The sequence below is a fragment of the Narcine bancroftii genome, chromosome 11 (genome assembly GCF_036971445.1).
Source record: "Narcine bancroftii isolate sNarBan1 chromosome 11, sNarBan1.hap1, whole genome shotgun sequence".
NCBI classification, from domain to species: Eukaryota; Metazoa; Chordata; class Chondrichthyes; order Torpediniformes; family Narcinidae; genus Narcine; species Narcine bancroftii.
In genome coordinates this window covers 17,037,790-17,051,649 of record NC_091479.1, presented here as the reverse complement: position 1 = coordinate 17,051,649, position 13,860 = coordinate 17,037,790, and positions in this window count along the sequence as shown.

Sequence of the window (13,860 nt, the reverse complement as noted above, 5' to 3'; positions counted from 1 at the left end):
AAATATTTGGCTTGAGAAAAATTGTCATTGGCCCATTTCCTTTGGAGATCTGGAGCCGTGCACATAACGAGTCAATGAGGGACGATTAAAACAGTGGTTTTCATAGGTCCCTGGTGCTGGTGTCAGGGCCCCGCGTCATTGGAGCGCCGACCTAGGATTGGCTGACATTCCCGCCATGCGGTGGTCACCCGGGACGAAGGCCACTGTCACTCCCAGGTCCGTGCGGTTGGTGCGTTTGTCGGCCATTTTGCGGGCTGGTCGCTGAGAATGCTGAACTGGCAACCCGGCGAAACAGCGTTCACCAGTCCTCGGTGCAAAGCACGCAGACACACAACCAGACTTAACACACATGCATACAGACAAACAATACATATGCAGGACAAGTATTTATATATGCAAATAAATAAATACGTTGCATGAAATATAAGAGTCTCGGAGGGTCAGTGTGAGCAGTTCCTTTGCTCGTTCAGCGTTCTCACTGCCCGTGGGAAGAAGCTGTTCCTCAGCCCGGTGGTGCCGGCTCTGATCCTCCCGTATCTCTTCCCCAATGGGAGCAGCAGAAAGCTGCTGTGTGCAGGGTGGAAGAGGTCCGCATTGATCTTGCGCGCCCTCTTTAGACAACGATCCCGGTATAAGGTGTCTGTGTAGGGCTGAAAATAAGGTGAAATTTAATTTCTTAACGATTGTGCCTTCTGTGTGATAACAAAAAAAAAAGAACGAGAGATGTGTAAAAAATTTACATTTTTGCTTAGATGTTGCAAAGCAATTCTCAAATTCCAGGCAGTTGGGAGTGCTAAGGTTTTCTACCTCAAAGGTATTTAATGATTCTTTCTTTCTTTTTCTTTGGCTTGGCTTCGCGGACGAAGATTTATGGAGGGGGTAAAAAGTCCACGTCAGCTGCAGGCTCGTTTGTGGCTGACAAGTCCGATGCGGGACAGGCAGCGGTTGCAGGGGAAAATTGGTGGGTTGGGGTTGGGTGTTGGGTTTTTCCTCCTTTGCCTTTTGTCAGTGAGGTGGGCTCTGCGGTCTTCTTCAAAGGAGGTTGCTGCCCGCCAAACTGTGAGGCGCCAAGATGCACGGTTTGAGGCGAGATCAGCCCACTGGCGGTGGTCAATGTGGCAGGCACCAAGAGATTTCTTTAGGCAGTCCTTGTACCTCTTCTTTGGTGCACCTCTGTCACGGTGGCCAGTGGAGAGCTCGCCATATAACACGATCTTGGGAAGGCGATGGTCCTCCATTCTGGAGACGTGACCCACCCAGCGCAGCTGGATCTTCAGCAGCGTGGACTCGATGCTGTCGGCCTCTGCTATCTCGAGTACTTCGACGTTAGGGATGTAAGCGCTCCAATCGTTAAGCCCTGTTGCCTGGGGAAGTGAAACTCTACTCTCTGTTCCAATGCTGCAGAAAGATTAGATGGTTTCGTTTCAGTATCATTTTTATTGGCGTATCAAAGTAAGAAGAGTGGCTGGCAAATTGGGTTTGGCCAGCTTTCGTTTGACTTGTTTCCCAGGAGGTGAGATGCCTATTCTTCCTGGAATTGAGGTGGGATCTGTTGAGAGAAAAGTCACATCTAAGGTTCTTTGACTGTTACAGGCAAGCAGTCTGTTCAGCCCATCAAACTCTGCTGGTAATTTTCTCCACATCCTCTGCTCCGGGGAGTGGGGTTTTCAAACTTTTTGTTTCCCCTCACATACATCTTTAAGCAATCCCTTACTAATCACAGAGCATGGAGATTACTTAAAGGTGGGATGTGAGTGGGAAGGGAAGGTTGAGAACCGCTGCTCTCGACCCAATTGTTACTGAAATATTTGGCTTGAGAAAAATTGTCATTGAGCCATTTCCTTTGGAGATCTGAAGCCGTGCACATAACGAGTCAATGAGGGACGATTAAAACAGTGGTTTTCATAGTTTTTATTCCCACCCACATCCCACCTTAAGCAATCCCTTACTAATCACAGAGCACTGATGGCTTAAAGTGAGATGTGAGTGGAAAGAAAAAGGTTGAGAACCACTGGTTTAGAGATCATTTGGATTTCTACTACTGTTAAGGTATTTTGGAATCTAATGTGAATTTCAGCTACTCAAAAGAAGTACGGGTACACAATCCTTTATCAGGACATCTAAAATCCAGAAAGCTCCAAAATCCGGCAAGTGGGGAAGGCGGTTGGGGGAGGCGGCTGAGGGACCACGGTTGGGGGTGGCAGCCGGGCCGCTGATGGACCGCGGTTTGGGAGAGACAGCCGAGGGACCGGCGGTCGGGGAGATGTCCGGGCAGCCGAGGAACCCGCGGTTGGGGGAGGCAGCCGAGGGACCGCGGTTGGGGGAGACGGCTGGGCGACTGGAAGGAGGTGGGGGCGGATACGGCAGCACAATTCAGGTGGGCTTCCAAATTCGGAAAAAATCCGAAATTCGGAACACACTGTCCCCCAAGGGTTCTGGATAAAGGATCATGTACCTGTATCCATTTAATAGTCGATGCCATAAATGTAACATTAAAAATGGTCTACAAGATTCAGCTTTTACACTCAATGACAAATTCAATTGAAGGTCATTTAAGGGCTCTTTCTTGTGCACTTTATTCATTTTCTTTTCTATTCTCTCAGTTATTATCTGTTTAAAGTTCTTTATTTGTTTACATGTTTTACACTGTGTACAGTTTATTTTTTGGACTACCAATTAGTGGTAATTCTGCCTCGCCCGCAGGAAAAAGAAGCTCAGGGTTGTATGTGAGGTCGTGTATGTTCTCTGACAATAAATCTGAAATCTGAATCTGTATATACAATAATTCCTTGTTATAGGGTTCTGTGACTCTAATCTTTCTTTCTTTGGCTTGGCTTCGCGGACGAAGATTTATGGAGGGGGTAAAATTACACGTCAGCTGCAGGCTCGATTGTGGCTGACAAGTCCGATGCGGGACAGGCAGACACGGTTGCAGTGGTTGCAGGGGAAAATTGGTGGGTTGGGGTTGGGTGTTGGGTCTTTCCTCCTTTGTCTTTTGTCAGTGAGGTGGGCTCTGCGGTCTTCTTCAAAGGAGGTTGCTGCCCGCCGAACTGTGAGGCGCCAAGATGCATGGTTTGAGGCGATATCAGCCCACTGGCGGTGGTCAATGTGGCAGGCACCAAGAGATTTCTTTAGGCAGTCCTTGTACCTCTTCTTTGGTGCACCTCTGTCACGGTGGCCAGTGGAGAGCTCGCCATATAACACGATCTTGGGAAGGCGATGGTCCTCCATTCTGGAGACGTGACCCACCCAGCGCAGCTGGATCTTCAGCAGCGTGGACTCTAATACATAACAAGCAAACACACACGTCTCTAACACTGATAGACACCTAGAGCACATCTCAGCATGCCCAGACTCATTCACCCATGTGCCCTGTATTGTTTAAGTTCAGTCTTTGGAATAAAATATGCATCAGCCACGCTTCCAGTGACAGATGAGCTCCTTCCTGATGGGAGGTAAGGATTTTGTTCTGCGTGTCTGCAGAGAGGATCACTGGAAGCTCCACCCCCCACCCCCAAGGACGTGATATATAGGGATCTTTGTCTGAAGAGGGCGCGCAAAATCATTAAGGATCTACCCTGCACATGGCATCTTCCATCTGCTCCTGTCGGAGGAGTATCAAAGCCACCACCAGGCTGAGGAACAGCTTCTTCTCATGGAGGGCGGGAACGCTGAACGACCACAGTAACTGCTCACACTGACCATCCTAGACTCTCATATTGACGAAGCAATATTAATTAATTTATTTGTATACATGAAAACTTTCCTGCATGTGCATTGTTTGTCTGTATGTGTGTTATTCCTGGCTGTGTGTCTGCATGTTTTGCACTGAGGACCAGAGAACGCTGTTTTGTCGGGTTGTACTCCTGCCATCAGATGATACAGTATCTGTCCCCTCTCTCCCCCTCTCTCTCTCCCTCGGGCGGCTGTTTGGGATTAAATTTATGCGAGGTGCTCCCCACTCCCCCTGGAATTAAACCCCATCCAGGAATAAAGATCTGTGGTTCTGTTCATCATGGAGAGCCCCCCCAAAATATGCACACTCCCTTAAAAAGTAGGCCAAAACCCATCACTTATAAGTACTCAGAATTTCCCCTGGCTGATCTAGCCCAATTGTGGCCCAACTGGCAACTTCAGTTGCGATTTTTTTTACCGGGGAAGCCATAGGTGTTCTTTTACCTCAATATGCCTCTGAGTAAAATCCCCAATCTCTGACACATATGGGGATTGCGGATGCCGGATATGCAAATTTTCCAGTTGCTTGAGGCTCATTCTTACAACACCTAACCAATACATCTGCATTAAAAGACCAAAGACCTTGCAAATGTAAAGTAATTTGAAAAAAAAAATCAGTATTGTAGTTCTAAATCTGTAATTAATCAGGTAATTAATTCTCTTACCTTAAGGTAACAGACCATCTCAGCCCACGAGTCCGTGCCACTCAATTACAAAATTTAAATTTAAGTTCAAACCCCAGTCATTGGCGCTGTAGCAGCGTTGCGCTAACATGTAGCCATCATAATTAACCCTCCCTCCCACAAATTTAAAGATAAACCCTTACGAATACACTTAATAAAGACAAGGAGAGGGAGACACTGTGGGAGAGTTGGCCCAGCGGTGAGCGGCATCGCCCGGCTCTTCATCCTGGACGCTGCCATTTTATTCAAAAACAACTGTATTTAAACAGTTGCTGCGGACGGGGGAAGGTGGGGGGTGTCGCTCCGCTGGATGAACGTTTGCTCCCACCTTTACCCAACCCAGGGGTTGGGTGCTGCTTCTGAGAACATTTCCTTCTACAATTTTAAACTTTTATTTTTAAATTTTATTTATTTTAAAAAATTTATTCCCTCGATTTTATCTTTTTGCCAATTGCTCAAATTGTGGATACCTGGGATTTTACTGGCAATAAACGTGACTTGATGTAGCAGACGTCTGGCCGAGGGGTTCCTGATATGACCTGAGATTACTTTTGTTCTGTTCAGGTTGTACCAGAAATTAGATCAAATACTTGGAGATTGTGTTTCACTCTTATCATGTATTCCTTTATGGCCATGAAATAAAACATATTACACAGAGTTAAAAAATCTGCAGACACTGTGATTGAAGTAAAAACCCAACGCTGGAGAAACTCAGCAGGTCAAACAGTGTCCTTTGCGTAGATACATCACCAAGGTTTCGGGTTTGAGCCCTTCATCATTTTACCTCGATGTAGGGCCAAAGCCCAAAGCGTTGGTTATGAATCTTTGCCATATAAAGTACACTGTTTGACCTGCGGAGTTTTTCAAGCATTGCGTTTTAACTAATAGAAAATGAAATTTCCTATATGCAAAAGAAAGGCACCAAGGGCCCTTGAAATTGTCTCCGGGGCTTCCGCAACTGTTCTGGCACGCAGACTCCAGTCCGAACCATCTCAACCCAAGTTCCAGAACCGAAACCTCTAACCCGATCAGGGAGCCTTCGCAGCCCTTGCATCCCAGTTCCAATACCTGGCGCCCCTTCAGCCAGTCTCCAGCAGTCAACAGCCCGCTGCGAGTCCCTTGACTGCAAGTCGGCCCGCATCCTGCTGCAGAGCCAATCACTGGTCCACCGCCATGGTCACCGCCCCATGAGCCATCTCCTCTGCTTCTCCTTCTCAAACCAGGGGATTTTTTTTCGGCGCCTTATACCAGTCCTCTCCTTCCTCAGAGTCTGCAACCCTTCATGGCCCAACACAAGCTCCACCATCTAAGGTCCGGACCTCACGGTCGCAGGATTTAAAACTAAACAGCCATCGGCTCCTTTGCGGAGCCTTTGGCAGTTGGATTGGGTGGTAGAAGCCTACAGGGAAGTGCTGTGTCTCTTCTCCTCACTCTCAGCGGGTCTGCACCTGCAACAGCGCTGCATTAAAAAAATTCATTTCTAATTTATAATTTAGTGGACGGTAACAGACCATTTCAGCCCACGAGTCCATGCCACCCAATTACATCCCCCGGTAGGTTTTAATGGATGGGAGGAAACCGGAAACCGGAGATCCCAGGGGAAAACCCATGCAGACAAGGGGAGAACGTACAAACTCCTTTCAGACAGCGCAGGATTTGAACCCCGGTCCCTGTCACCGGTGCTGTGAAGGCACTCCGCTAACCGGTTTGCCAACTCTCCTGCTCATTTCTTTGGAACTTTGCTTGGGAATTGAATTGCATGGAGGTCCCATCTTTAGTCCAAGTCTTACTTTTGAAGCTCCACCTTGGTTACTGACTGAAATCATAAATTGCCCGAGGATCATGACTTTTTTGTTGTTGGCTTTGCTGCCATTATTCTAATTATATATTCTCCTACCCTGACTGTCAACTCACAGCGGTGATGTTTATTCTTTAAAACAACAAGTGTACATTCTAAATTGGTAGCAGGAAAATATTTAACCTTGTGGTGAAATCATTGAATGATTTCAAATTGTTTCCAGGGTAATGAGACATTGCACAAGGACTTTCACTGGAAACTTGTTAACTCCCTCAGGTAAAACATAAACTGCCTGCAAAGAGCACGTGGAACATCATTTACAAATGCTCTGCAGATGGTATTAAGCACAGACATATGTGAAAAGGTGCCCTCTCGCGATCTTAACCTGCCACAACATTACAAATGGTTTTACAGCCAGATTCAGCAAAGGGCCGAGCTGGTCGCTCACAGCTTCGGAGACCTGCATTCAATCCTGACGTCCAGCGCTGTCGGTGAGGAGTTTGCCCGCTCTCCCTGTGGCCACCCGGGTGCCCGACGGGGTGCTCCAATTTCCTTCCACCTTCCCAAAGGTGATCGGTCGGCTAATAGGTGGTCCTGGGAGTTTGGGTGAGTGGTAATGGGGGGAAATAAAATGGGGTGAGCGTAAATGGGCACATGATAACATCAACAGGCAGAATGAAGGGTGCAGGTCAGTGGGACGAGGTAGAATAAAGGGTGCAGTTCAGTGGGACGAGGTAGAATAAAGGGTGCAGGTCAGTGGGACGAGGTACAATAAAGGGTGCAGGTCAGTGGGACGAGGTAGAATAAAGGGTGCAGGTCAGTGGGACGAGGTAGAATAAAGGGTGCAGGTCAGTGGGACGAGGTAGAATAAAGGGTGCAGGTCAGTGGGACGAGGTAGAATAAAGGGTGCAGGTCAGTGGGACGAGGCAGAATGAAGGGTGCAGGTCAGTGGGACGAGGTAGAATAAAGGGTGCAGGTCAGTGGGACGAGGTAGAATAAAGGGTGCAGGTCAGTGGGACGAGGTAGAATAAAGGGTGCAGGTCAGTGGGACGAGGTAGAATAAAGGGTGCAGGTCAGTGGGACGAGGCAGAATGAAGGGTGCAGGTCAGTGGGACGAGGTAGAATAAAGGGTGCAGGTCAGTGGGACGAGGTAGAATAAAGGGTGCAGGCCAGTGGGACGAGGTAGAATAAAGGGTGCAGGTCAGTGGGACGAGGCAGAATGAAGGGTGCAGGTCAGTGGGACGAGGTAGAATAAAGGGTGCAGGTCAGTGGGACGAGGTAGAATAAAGGGTGCAGTTCAGTGGGACGAGGTAGAATAAAGGGTGCACGTCAGTGGGACGAGGTAGAATAAAGGGTGCAGGTCAGTGGGACGAGGTAGAATAAAGGGTGCAGTTCAGTGGGACGAGGTAGAATAAAGGGTGCAGGTCAGTGGGACGAGGCAGAATAAAGGGTGCAGGTCAGTGGGACGAGGTAGAATAAAGGGTGCAGTTCAGTGGGACGAGGTAGAATAAAGGGTGCAGGTCAGTGGGACGAGGTAGAATAAAGGGTGCAGGTCAGTGGGACGAGGTAGAATAAAGGGTGCAGGTCAGTGGGACGAGGTAGAATAAAGGGTGGAGGTCAGTGGGACGAGGTAGAATAAAGGGTGCAGGTCAGTGGGACGAGGTAGAATAAAGGGTGCAGGTCAGTGAGACGAGGCAGAATGAAGGGTACAGGTCAGTGGGACGAGGTAGAATAAAGGGTGCAGGTCAGTGGGACGAGGCAGAATAAAGGGTGCAGGTCAGTGGGACGAGGTAGAATAAAGGGTGCAGGTCAGTGGGACGAGGTAGAATAAAGGGTGCAGGTCAGTGGAACGATGTAGAATAAAGGGTGCAGGTCAGTGGGACGAGGTAGAATAAAGGGTGCAGGTCAGTGGGACGAGGTAGAATAAAGGGTGCAGGTCAGTGGGACGATGTAGAATAAAGGCTGCAGGTCAGTGGGACGAGGTAGAATAAAGGGTGCAGGTCAGTGGGACGAGGTAGAATAAAGGGTGCAGGTCAGTGGGACGAGGTACAATAAAGGGTGCAGGTCAGTGGGACGAGGCAGAATAAAGGGTGCAGGTCAGTGGGACGAGGCAGAATAAAGGGTGCAGGTCAGTGGGACGAGGTAGAATAAAGGGTGCAGGTCAGTGGGACGAGGCAGAATAAAGGGTGCAGGTCAGTGGGACGAGGTAGAATAAAGGGTGCAGGTCAGTGGGACGAGGTAGAATAAAGGGTGCAGGTCAGTGGGACGAGGTAGAATAAAGGGTGCAGGTTAGTGGGACGACGTACAATAAAGGGTGCAGGTCAGTGGGACGAGGTACAATAAAGGGTGCAGTTCAATGGGACGAGTTAGAATAAAGGGTGCAGGTCAGTGGGACGAGTTAGAATAAAGGGTGCAGGTCAGTGGGACGAGGTAGAATAAAGGGTGCAGGTCAGTGGGACGAGGCCGAATAAAGGGTGCAGTTCAGTGGGACGAGGTAGAATAAAGGGTGCAGGTCAGTGGGACGAGGTAGAATAAAGGGTGCAGTTCAGTGGGACGAGGTACAATAAAGGGTGCAGTTCAGTGGGACGAGGGAGAATAAAGGGTGCAGGTCAGTGGGACGAGGTAGAATAAAGGGTGCAGGTCAGTGGGACGAGGTAGAATAAAGGGTGCAGGTCAGTGGGACGAGGCAGAATAAAGGGTGCAGGTCAGTGGGTCGAGGCAGAATAAAGGGTGCAGTTCAGTGGGACGAGGCAGAATAAAGGGTGCAGGTCAGTGGGACGAGGCAGAATAAAGGGTGCAGGTCAGTGGGACGAGGCAGAATAAAGGGTGCAGGTCAGTGGGACGAGGTAGAATAAAGGGTGCAGGTCAGTGGGACGATGCAGAATAAAGGGTGCAGGTCAGTGGGACGAGGTAGAATAAAGGGTGCAGGTCAGTGGGATGAGGTAGAATAAAGGGTGCAGGTCAGTGGGAAGAGGAAGAATAAAGGGTGCAGGTCAGTGGGACGAGGTAGAATGAAGGGTGCAGGTCAGTGGAACGAGGTAGAATAAAGGGTGCAGGTCAGTGGGACGAGGTAGAATAAAGGGTGCAGGTCAGTGGGACGAGGTAGAATGAAGGGTGCAGGTCAGTGGAACGAGGTAGAATAAAGGGTGCAGGTCACTGGGACGAGGTAGAATAAAGGGTGCAGGTCAGTGGGATGAGGTAGAATAAAGGGTGCAGGTCAGTGGGACGAGGTAGAATAAAGGGTGCAGGTCAGTGGGACGAGGTAGAATAAAGGGTGCAGGTCAGTGGGACGAGGTAGAATAAAGGGTGCAGGTCAGTGGGAGGAGGTAGAATAAAGGGTGCAGGTCAGTGGGACGAGGTAGAATAAAGGGTGCAGGTCAGTGGGACGAGGTAGAATAAAGGGTGCAGGTCAGTGGGACGAGGTAGAATAAAGGGTGCAGGTCAGTGGGACGAGGTAGAATAAAGGGTGCAGGTCAGTGGGACGAGGTAGAATAAAGGGTGCAGGTCAGTGGGACGAGGTAGAATAAAGGGTGCAGGTCAGTGGGACGAGGTAGAATAAAGGGTGCAGGTCAGTGGGACGAGGTAGAATAAAGGGTGCAGTTCAGTGGGACGAGGTAGAATAAAGGGTGCAGGTCAGTGGGACGAGGTAGAATAAAGGGTGCAGTTCAGTGGGACGAGGTAGAATGAAGGGTGCAGGTCAGTGCGACGAGGCAGAATAAAGGGTGCAGGTCAGTGGGACGAGGTAGAATGAAGGGTGCAGGTCAGTGGGACGAGGTAGAATAAAGGGTGCAGGTCAGTGGGACGAGGCAGAATAAAGGGGCAGGTCAGTGGGACGAGGTAGAATAAAGGGTGCAGGTCAGTGGGACGAGGTAGAATAAAGGGTGCAGGTCAGTGGGACGAGGTAGAATAAAGGGTGCAGGTCAGTGGGACGAGGCAGAATAAAGGGTGCAGTTCAGTGGGACGAGGTAGAATAAAGGGTGCAGGTCAGTGGGACGAGGCAGAATAAAGGGTGCAGGTCAGTGCGACGAGGCAGAATAAAGGGTGCAGGTCAGTGGGACGAGGTAGAATGAAGGGTGCAGGTCAGAGGGACGAGGTAGAATAAAGGGTGCAGGTCAGTGGGACGAGGCAGAATAAAGGGGCAGGTCAGTGGGACGAGGTAGAATAAAGGGTGCAGGTCAGTGGGACGAGGTAGAATAAAGGGTGCAGGTCAGTGGGACGAGGTAGAATAAAGGGTGCAGGTCAGTGGGACGAGGTAGAATAAAGGGTGCAGGTCAGTGGGACGAGGTAGAATGAAGGGTGCAGGTCAGTGGGACGAGGTAGAATAAAGGGTGCAGGTCAGTGGGACGAGGTAGAATGAAGGGTGCAGGTCAGTGGGACGAGGTAGAATGAAGGGTGCAGGTCAGTGGGACGAGGTAGAATAAAGGGTGCAGGTCAGTGGGACGAGGCAGAATAAAGGGTGCAGGTCAGTGGGACGAGGCAGAATAAAGGGTGCAGGTCAGTGGGACGAGGTAGAATAAAGGGTGCAGGTCAGTGGGACGAGGCAGAATAAAGGGTGCAGGTCAGTGGGACGAGGCAGAATAAAAGGTGCAGGTCAGTGGGACGAGGTAGAATAAAGGGTGCAGGTCAGTGGGACGAGGCAGAATAAAGGGTGCAGGTCAGTGGGACGAGGCAGAATAAAAGGTGCAGGTAGAATAAAGGGTGCAGTTCAGTGGGACGAGGTACAATAAAGGGTGCAGTTCAGTGCGACGAGGCAGAATAAAGGGTGCAGGTCAGTGGGACGAGGTAGAATAAAGGGTGCAGGTCAGTGGGACGAGGTAGAATAAAGGGTGCAGGTCAGTGGGACGAGGCAGAATAAAGGGTGCAGGTCAGTGGGACGAGGCAGAATAAAGGGTGCAGTTCAGTGGGACGAGGCAGAATAAAGGGTGCAGGTCAGTGGGACGAGGCAGAATAAAGGGTGCAGGTCAGTGGGACGAGGCAGAATAAAGGGTGCAGGTCAGTGGGACGAGGTAGAATGAAGGGTGCAGGTCAGTGGGACGAGGCAGAATAAAGGGTGCAGGTCAGTGGGACGAGGTAGAATAAAGGGTGCAGGTCAGTGGGACGAGGTAGAATAAAGGGTGCAGGTCAGTGGGAAGAGGTAGAATAAAGGGTGCAGGTCAGTGTGACGAGGCAGAATAAAGGGTACAGGTCAGTGGGACGAGGTAGAATGAAGGGTGCAGGTCAGTGGGACGAGGCAGAATAAAGGGTACAGGTCAGTGGGACGAGGTAGAATGAAGGGTGCAGGTCAGTGGGACGAGGTAGAATAAAGGGTGCAGGTCAGTGGGACGAGGTAGAATGAAGGGTGCAGGTCAGTGGGACGAGGTAGAATAAAGGGTGCAGGTCAGTGGTACTAGGCAGAATAAAGGGTGCAGGTCAGTGGGATGAGGTAGAATAAAGGGTGCAGGTCAGTGGGACGAGGTAGAATAAAGGGTGCAGGTCAGTGGGACGAGGTAGAATAAAGGGTGCAGGTCAGTGGGACGAGGTAGAATAAAGGGTGCAGGTCAGTGGGACGAGGCAGAATAAAGGGTGCAGGTCAGTGGGACGAGGTAGAATAAAGGGTGCAGGTCAGTGGGACGAGGTAGAATAAAGGGTGCAGGTCAGTGGGACGAGGTAGAATAAAGGGTGCAGGTCAGTGGGACGAGGTAGAATAAAGGGTGCAGGTCAGTGGGACGAGGTAGAATAAAGGGTGCAGGTCAGTGGGACGAGGTAGAATAAAGGGTGCAGGTCAGTGGGACGAGGTAGAATAAAGGGTGCAGGTCAGTGGGACGAGGTAGAATAAAGGGTGCAGGTCAGTGGGACGAGGTAGAATGAAGGGTGCAGGTCAGTGCGACGAGGCAGAATAAAGGGTGCAGGTCAGTGGGACGAGGTCGAATGAAGGGTGCAGGTCAGAGGGACGAGGTAGAATAAAGGGTGCAGGTCAGTGGGACGAGGCAGAATAAAGGGGCAGGTCAGTGGGACGAGGTAGAATAAAGGGTGCAGGTCAGTGGGACGAGGTAGAATAAAGGGTGCAGGTCAGTGGGACGAGGTAGAATAAAGGGTGCAGGTCAGTGGGACGAGGTAGAATAAAGGGTGCAGGTCAGTGGGACGAGGTAGAATGAAGGGTGCAGGTCAGTGGGACGAGGTAGAATAAAGGGTGCAGGTCAGTGGGACGAGGTAGAATGAAGGGTGCAGGTCAGTGGGACGAGGTAGAATGAAGGGTGCAGGTCAGTGGGACGAGGTAGAATTAAGGGTGCAGGTCAGTGGGACGAGGCAGAATAAAGGGTGCAGGTCAGTGGGACGAGGCAGAATAAAGGGTGCAGGTCAGTGGGACGAGGCAGAATAAAGGGTGCAGGTCAGTGGGACGAGGCAGAATAAAGGGTGCAGGTCAGTGGGACGAGGCAGAATAAAAGGTGCAGGTCAGTGGGACGAGGTAGAATAAAGGGTGCAGGTCAGTGGGACGAGGTAGAATAAAGGGTGCAGGTCAGTGGGACGAGGCAGAATAAAGGGTGCAGGTCAGTGGGACGAGGCAGAATAAAGGGTGCAGGTCAGTGGGACGAGGCAGAATAAAGGGTGCAGGTCAGTGGGACGAGGTAGAATAAAGGGTGCAGGTCAGTGGGACGAGGTAGAATAAAGGGTGCAGGTCAGTGGGACGAGGCAGAATAAAGGGTGCAGGTCAGTGGGACGAGGTAGAATAAAGGGTGCAGGTCAGTGGGACGAGGTAGAATAAAGGGTGCAGGTCAGTGGGACGAGGTAGAATAAAGGGTGCAGGTCAGTGGGACGAGGTAGAATAAAGGGTGCAGGTCAGTGGGACGAGGTAGAATAAAGGGTGCAGGTCAGTGGGACGAGGTAGAATAAAGGGTGCAGGTCAGTGGGACGAGGTAGAATAAAGGGTGCAGGTCAGTGGGACGAGGTAGAATAAAGGGTGCAGGTCAGTGGGACGAGGTAGAATAAAGTGTGCAGGTCAGTGGGACGAGGCAGAATAAAGGGTGCAGGTCAGTGGGACGAGGCAGAATAAAGGGTGCAGGTCAGTGGGACGAGGCAGAATAAAGGGTGCAGGTCAGTGGGACGAGGCAGAATAAAGGGTGCAGTTCAGTGGGACGAGGTAGAATAAAGGTTGCAGGTCAGTGGGACGAGGTAGAATAAAGGGTGCAGGTCAGTGGGACGAGGTAGAATAAAGGGTGCAGGTCAGTGGGACGAGGTAGAATAAAGGGTGCAGGTCAGTGGGACGAGGTAGAATAAAGGGTGCAGGTCAGTGGGACGAGGTAGAATAAAGGGTGCAGGTCAGTGGGACGAGGTAGAATAAAGGGTGCAGGTCAGTGGGACGAGGTAGAATAAAGGGTGCAGGTCAGTGGGACGAGGTAGAATAAAGGGTGCAGGTCAGTGGGACGAGGTAGAATAAAGGGTGCAGGTCAGTGGGACGAGGTAGAATAAAGGGTGCAGGTCAGTGGGACGAGGTAGAATAAAGGGTGCAGGTCAGTGGGACGAGGTAGAATAAAGGGTGCAGGTCAGTGGGACGAGGTAGAATAAAGGGTGCAGGTCAGTGCGATGAGGCAGAATAAAGGGTGCAGGTCAGTGTGACGAGGCAGAATGAAGGGTGCAGGTCAGTGTGACGAGGCAGAATGAAGGGTA